We start from the raw sequence: 8,483 nt of genomic DNA, 5'->3' as shown, positions 1-8,483 counted from the left end.
AAAATTATGCAGGCAGAAGGCTGAAATCCCCTCGTGCCATAGTCCTGAATCCAACTGTCCCCTGAAGTGCTGTGTGAGTTCCCAACTTGCAGCTGCCATCTGACTGCAAATCCACCATGGCAGCCATGAGTTAAATGTAAAGTTTAGTTTGGTCCTTGGACTCTAACTGAAATGTACTTAAATTCTTCCTGTATTTAGGAAGTCTAAAGCCCTGTATCAGGCTTGAAGCAGCGTCTCTTTTAATTTTCAGGTTATTCATTACTACTTTCCTGTTTTCAGTCTATGATTCCTTTAAAAAAAATCTTTGCGCACTCACTTTTAGAATGTTTTCCTGGTTGGAAACCTTGTGACAGCCCAGTAGGATGCGGGAATAATTTTCTGCAATGCGGTCAAACAAATATCCCTGAATCTCTGGATTTGGCTGTAGGAAGAGAAATACATCAATGGTCTGGCAGAATGAAGACGCTAAAGGAAGGTATACATTATTCTTACTTGGTTCCTTCCTGGACTAGCCCGGCCCTCCACTTCAATCATCCTCCTTTCCTTCAGTTTCTCCCTCCCAGAGAGCCTGCTGTTTCCAGATGACTCAAGCATGTGAAAGAAAGAAAATAAGCTGCCCAGGTAACCAGACATATAAATTTATGAGACAGGCTCCTCTTGATCTTTAGATGAGAACCCCATCAATGAGGGCTGCAATCTTTATTGGGAGTAATCCTGATTAAACTCATTGAGATCTACTACTGAGTAAATATGTAAAGGCTTGGACAGCATGACATAAAATACATTTCTATATATTATGTCTGACTGGGAACTCTGGTCTGACCATTTACAGCACAATAAGTTTTTTTTCCCCCCTGAAGCGATGAATGGACAATGATCCACACCCTACGTTTGTTTGTGGCTGGTTTACTCTACTCAACTACCATCTGTAATCTTCTTTAGTTTAAAAAGATCTTTAAAATAAATGTTCATTCAGCTAATGAATCCTAGCTCTTTATATGGAGCTTAAACTGAGACTGTCTCTACATGTGAAACAATTCAGTGGTGGAAATTCACCCAGTGCCTGTCTCCCTTTTTTATTCTACTTTTATCCTGTCCTTCCTCAAAAAAATTCAGTGTTTTATATTTCACCCTTACAACAACCTTGGGAGGTAGGTTTGGCTGCAAGACAGTGCATGGCCCAAGGTCACCCAATAAACTTCATGGCAGAATAGGGATCTGAACTCTGGTCTTCCCAGTCCAATATGCTAAACATGACTCTGTCTCTCCATCCTCAAAAGATCAAGACTGTGCCCAAACTGCAGTCCTCTGTCAGTATGTAGTAGCTAGAGAACTAGTTATGGAGGAGATCCCAGATTTCAAATCCCTATTTGGCTCTGAAGCTCACATGGTGAGGGTGGTGGAGCCTCTACCCTCACAGGGCTGTTTTGAAGCTGCAGTGCCACTCTGAGCTCCTTGGTGGAAGAAAAAGATTAAAATGTAATAATAATTTTTTTGAAAAATCAGATTTGGATTGTGCTCTGTTGTCCCTGGCCTAGTTTTTGCTCATTGTAAAAAAGCAGACAGGGTTGTTCAAGGCCAGAAAAAGATCCCTGCCACCAAAGATCATTAACTCACTACATTAGCAATGTAATGAATGGCTGGGTATGCTCAGCATCAAGTGTTTAAAAAGACAAGAAAATATAGCACCTTTGTAAGGACAAAGGCAGGGCAATAATTGTACTGAGGAATATTGTGGGCCTTTGGTCCTAGTATAGCAAGGCAGGTCCAGTCATTGAGCTAGCAGGAACAGGCTATGCAATGAATTAAGGACTGCACAGTCCATTTTTGGTATTTAAAGGTATTTGTTGAGTGGTGCGACAATACCCTCATATCATAGCTCAGTTCCAAAGAAAACTTTCTACCATATCGTCAAGCTCCAAATTCTGTGAGGGATTGAAAGTGGGGTTGGGAAGGATGTCCAAAACCCAAATTCTGCCCAGGAAGAGTATTCAAGCTCCATGTTATCTCCACAGTATGGTGAAGATTCCTAATGCTCATGCGCAATTTGTGGTACACTGGCATGGAATTGCCTGTTCCAGGATTGTGCCATCTCAAAGGAGAAACTGGGCAGTAGAAGAAGAGAACACCAGAAGTGAAATATCCAGAGGAACATCATCTACCATACTCCAGTATTTGGCTCTTGTCCTTACATGATACAGGTGTAGAAAAAACCACCAGAAACTATCCAGTAGAACAGCTTGGGTACAGGGAGCATTGAGAAACCTGCGCAGCATCTTCAGAGACCAGGCTGTCTGTAAAGAAATTAAACTGTAAAATCATGGTTTAGATGTCTTTTTTAAAAAATCACTGATCGTTTAAGCTTCCCAGCCTGTCTCCTGTTTTCTCAGAACCAACCAAACTACCAGAGGGACCCACTTAACCAATGATGTCAGTAGGATTTTTCACTTTAATGTCCTCCACCATCTTAACTGTGACACATTTGAACCTAATAAGAAGTCAGGACTGAGACCTGGCAGTCTCATGCCCAGTTGAGAAACTATTCACACACACCACATAAATGTGTGCATACACCTAACACAATCTACCTTAAGGGTCCCCAACCTTTTTGAGCCTGTGGGCACATTTGGAATTCTGATACAGTGTGGTGCACACATCCACAAAATTGCTGACACAGGAGGTGGAGCCAGCTACAAAATTGCTGTCATGGTTTTCCTTCAGCCACATAGTGAAGGTTCTTGTGCTGTGGCGGCAGCTGCTGCCAAAGTAATGTTTTCAAAAATCTGCACAGCCAATCAGAAGCCTTGCTGGGCAAAAGTTTCACTTGGCCCCACCCAGTTTCTAAGAGCACTTGATAGGCACCAGGAAAAGATTCAGTGGGGACTGTGGTGCCCACAGGCACCGCGTTGGAGACTCCTGATCTACCTACTACTACTACTAAAGCCACATACTCTTGCATTTTTTAACTATGCAGAGTACCTTCCCAATGGGTGTTCTTCCCTGGGCGCGGATTACTCTCTCCACAATTTCATCTAGCTCTATTCCATTTGGCAGAGGAGTAAGTTCCTGCTTATTGTACCCTGGATACTGATACACTTCTACAAGTTTATCTTTTTCCGTTGCCACCTAGGGATCAAAGAAGAAAGTAAAACATGAAAGCTAGCAGATCTTTCCCCAGTACAACAGGCATCTTATTGATATGCCAAAGCTTCTTGGACTTCACTGGGGAAAGAATCATGTTCCCATCTCCAGTTCCTAATCAAACAGATATGGTCAACCACTTATTGATCTAGAAGCTAGGAATAGTCTCATGTCTCCAACAAAGAATTCTGAAATCTGCAATGTGGATCATAGCATCTGACATATCTCTTGCTATGCTACAGGGCTCAAGCCAGCTGCATTGACAAGCTGAGGGATGCTGGGCAGAATTCATCTTGCAAACCATCACTGAGCTCTAGCCAAAAGAGGAAATTGTAGGAAACTAGCTATACCATGCTGGAAGCTACATTACACCAATAAGTCAGAGTCTATGAAGGCTTCCCAGATAAGACTCGCTTGCTAACTTCAGAACCTAGGAGACACAAGTTACTGCTACATGGGTGCTTTGTTCCATCTTGACTCCAAAATTGGTGTGGTCTTTTTAGCAGCCTTCACACAACTTCATTGTCCATTCACGCACCTGCCAGCTTTACCTCTGTAATCTTTCCCAAATCATATCTGATACAATCTTTTTGGAAAGATTGAAGTCAAAGTGCATTTGCATACCATGTGGAGGAAAGGTGCTCATTTTTGGACTTCCTGTCCCAATCAGTGCCATTTTCCTTGCCTCACCATCCCATGGCTGCCATTTCCTACCCCTGTCCTGCAGGAGGTCTTTTGGTAGGCTTTCTTCTTTGTTTTTTTTTTTTTTAAAGAAAAAGATAATTGCTATTACCAGTTCTGAAAACAAGCCCCACAAAAAACCTCTGATGACACATGTACAGGGGAATGGCAACCAAGTGTGGTTGAGGCAAAGAAAGTACATGGAAAACTGTCATGTGGGTGCTCCACTGTTGCTGCAAAAGTTTCTGCATTCATACTGGCATTGAGAGCTACACATATTGTCACTTGTATGCAGACCGAATCCTGAAGCTCTTTGCTGACAAATGTGTTTTTCATATGGGAACAGGCTTGCAGAAAGCACAGGAGCAATGAAGCTTCAATATGGCAGATTTTCCCTGGTATTTCCCTGGTACCAGTCCCCTGGCAGCTGCCATTCTCCCCCTATGCTAACGGGGGCTTTTCAGTTTTTTAAGTTGGCCACTGAATATTGTTATAGCATAACAACAAGCCGGTTCTCTGAATTCCCAGTTTTCATTTATTTTTAAAGTAAAACTCTAGACCCTTCCTTTGCAGAGATATAAGGAGAAAGGCATATAAGAAGCTTACCTTTTTAAAAATGAAAGCTAAGAATTCAAAGAACCTGATGGACTGTTATAATATTGTTACGCTATAACATTATATTGCGAAAAAGACCAGGAAAATGCAGAAGGTGCACAGAAGCACCATGTTGCTGTTGGAAAATGGGCAACGGGAACCCCCACTTCCCAAGTTAGGGCAAACCAACCACGTGTAAGTGATCCAACAGTGCAATTTTAAGCAGTTATACCTTTCTAAGCCCATTGACTTTGATGGACTTAGAAGGGTGTTAACTCTTCTTAGCATGGCACTGTAAATTGCCTTTGCTGTACACTTAACAGGATTTGAGTCTCATACACTTCTGAATGCATAGGAGTACCATATCATCTCTGAATTCTACCACAAGAATGGAATGCTGAAACACCTGTAACTCTGGATGTTCTCAGCCCCCCCTCTCCTATGTAGGTTCTCATAAACTTAATAAAGTCCCAACCTTTTATTAACACATCGCTGCCCCTCCAATCCGTTCTCCACAAACCCTTCCTTCTTGAACATTCACACAGGACAAGAATCAAGCGTGCAGAATTTAAGACACGAGACAGTGAACCAGGCTTTTAAACAAGATAAAGAACACACAGTCTGGAGAATTAGGGTCACACATTGTAAATAAGAGCTTTACTGGCTTTGAGGCACTTTAGAAAATTGCCCTATTTAGCTAGAAATGATGTTATGGCTGTAATCCTTGTTGCTCAACAGCTTAGTCCTATCATCTTCGGTGAGATTAACACTCCAGGGCTAAGGACATGAACTGGAATGAGGTCCCAGCAATTTACTGTAAATGGAGATTACTTCCAATTTAGTGCATAGAGGAACTCAGCCTAGTTATGTCTCGATATAAATGTTGATTCAGAAAATTAAAGTTCAATAAAATTGTTTTGGGCTAGTAGGGTTTGTGTACTTATTTACAAGCATGCTAACCATGATTACTCAGTAGTAAGCGCCACACTTTGCAGTAGGATTTTTTTCTTATTAAGTGTGACAAGACTGCAGCCTTACTGCTATATGGGGAAACACCTGTGGTTTTCTGAAAACATTTAGCATCCTGATGGGTTTTCATACATGATGCTTTGGTAAAATCCAGTCTGGAAACAGTCAAAATAGGCAGCTAGTCAAACTTAGTCATTATAGGAGTGGGGAGCACGGTGTAGCGGCTACAGAGTTAGGATCTGGGAGGTTCGGGTTTGAATCCCTGCTTCACCATGGAAGCTCACTGGGTGCCCTTGGGTACTCACTCTCTCCCATTTACAGGTAAGGATAAAATGGCGGAAAAAAGAATGTTTTAAGCCGCTTTGGGTTCCCAACGAGAAGAAAGGTGGAGGTATAAATATCTAAGTAAATAAAACAATGTTACAGCAATCTGATCCAATGTGGCATCTTTACAGGCACTACTCTCAAAAAGAAGCTCCCTGACTACCTGCAATCTGTCTACCTTCTAAATAATACCCAAAAACGGGAATAGAATGGATGGCTCCAGCAACCCATCGTACCTTCTTCGGGGGTGCTTTGCTCTGACGTATATCAGCAGAAACATGTGCACTCTGTATTGCCTTCCACTCTTTCTCTGCAACAGAAAGAAACGAAGAGTTCTACTGAGCACCTGAATTATTGTGATATAACGGACAAACCTATGTGGGAACTGGTTGAATTGGTGTACTGGACTTTGGCTTGTAGATACTTCAGTTCAACCAGAAAAATGAAGTAGTATTTTCATCATATGTACTGCACTTTACAATGTGCATATGCATAGTGTTGGTCGTACTTTACTATAGTAGAATTGCAATGTGGATCAAATGGATTTCAACTAATAGGTGTTATTGACTCCCCCTCCCCAGGCATAGCTGACTCCAGGCCAAACAGCAGCTGTGGGGTATGAATATAAAAAAATAAAGCAGAGCCCACGTGGGCTGAAAACACTGCCACAGGGGGAGGCTCCCGCTTCCCCCTCAGCCGTTTTCAATGCCAAAACAGCCGGGGGGGGGGGAGTTATTTCCATGATTTTGTCACTCAATGTGCATAGAATACTCCACATGGAGCAGCAAAAATGGAGAAATAACTCCCCCCCCACACACACGCTATTGTGTTGGCATGGAAAATGAGTTTGGCAGCATTCTGACCCCAGACAGACTCTACGTTGGTTTTTTCCAGTAGGCATTCCCCACAGCTGCTATGGAGAACCTGAACTGGTCTGGGTTCCCCATCTCTTAAACAAAGCAAGTGCCTAGTCTGGCCTTTAGATCTCCTTCATGTCTATTATGACTGTTTTATGCTTACTCTGTACGTTGGTCTCAAGACTGCAATAAAAAACTAACTAAACTAACTAACTGCTTCATGTCAGTGAACTGCACTGGTGTTACACCCATCTCAGCATGGAGAGAGGGGTGGCTAGCCACGTGTTCCATATATTGATCTATCACATGTGAATTCACTCCTCCCTTCAAGATGCTCTGGGTGCACTACATGGAGGAACCCAAGTTGTCTTCACAAGAACCCTGTGAGACCATTTAAGCTGACAAAAAGCAACTTGCCCAAGACTGCACAATGTGCTTCATGACTGACACCCCTCAGATGCACCACTGATGAGATGTTTCTTATTTGGTGACTTTACCCTGGGATCCAGAAACATTTCTGAGATACAAAAATTTTGCATTTGAAAAATTTAACTTTTATCAATGATATAGCAAGATTGCTATCCCTTCCCTCACACCTAGTCCACATTCAGATGGAATTCTACTCCAGAGTATGTGCCAAACAGGTACTTATTGAAAGAAAATACTGACATGCTCTAGGCCCTTTGAACAGTCTGTAAAACCTGATACTAAAACATTACTAAAGCTAAGCAGGCATGAACCTGGCTAGCAAGTTGAAAGGGAGTCCTCGGTAAAAGCTGTACAAACACACACATATTTTAAAAACATGTACTAATGACTTATAAACACAGTGCAAAGGTAGGTAGTAATTTAATGCATACCTTTCCCCCTAATTTGCCTTGACATCTGTCGAGCTCTCTTTTGTCCTGAAGATCTTTTCTGACTTGTATCCTCAATTACCTTCAATAATAAAAATAATTAGTGTTACAGATTATTTTCCTAGAGCTTAATGGAATCTTACAGTTTACTTTCTTTGTGGCAAACGAGGAAGTCAAGAGCACCTTCAAATGCATTCTTAGATTGCTTCCACATGGGAATGATTCCCTGTTCTGCTCACATTACCATTGAGAATTGGAGAGGCATTCATTGTGGCAATGCAGCCTCCACAAGGGGATATTTTATGGCCAAGGTGCATATGTGGTAGCAGTGAAATTCCAGCATTCCCTGGAGGATACTGCTTACCTGGATCTATGACAGAGAGCTTTCTAGCCTGTTTTCAGAACTGCCTTAGGACCAAACTTGACCAATCCTGACACCCGATTTGCAGTCATCCATGCTGTGGGAAAACTAATGCTCCCAAGTGTACTGGGGCCCAATTTGGCTTGGGAACATAGCACAGAAGGAGAAGGGGTTTCAATCTCCATCCAGGGTCATTTTCCTGAACCAAAACAGCCATAAGCAGTACATATGTAGCTCCACAGTGAGCAAGCTAGGAACCCCCATGGCCATTTCACCTTGGAACTCTGACGTAACTCATGTAAAACTTCTCATCTAGCTTGGCTCTTAGTCACCTTAACCTAAGACGACCTGTGCCAGGACATAGATAGGATGAGTGCATTCCTTCCTGCTGGTCTTTCTGTATCTGTCAGAGTCTTTTGATACCATTGACCCTGGTGACTTTCAAGACTTTCAAGACTCCCTTCCTTCCTGGAGGATAGTTCTCAAAAGATGGTGGGAGGGGATACAACAAGTGTCTACCTTGTTCTTTTGGTGGGGGTAGTTATCCAGTGATTTGGACTTCTTTGTCATCAATATGCATATGATTGCTGTCTTTCTCATTTCTATCTAAGATCGGGGAATCTTTGGAGACTCTGAAGGCATACCAGAAATCAGTGACTGCATGGACGTTGGGGGGGGGGGACACGACAAATTTCATCC

This window comes from Gekko japonicus, unplaced genomic scaffold (assembly GCF_001447785.1).
Source record: "Gekko japonicus isolate JY-2015 unplaced genomic scaffold, Gekko_japonicus_V1.1 scaffold37, whole genome shotgun sequence".
NCBI classification, from domain to species: Eukaryota; Metazoa; Chordata; class Lepidosauria; order Squamata; family Gekkonidae; genus Gekko; species Gekko japonicus.
The sequence above is the reverse complement of the archived record's forward strand: the minus strand, read 5'-3'. Positions refer to the sequence as shown.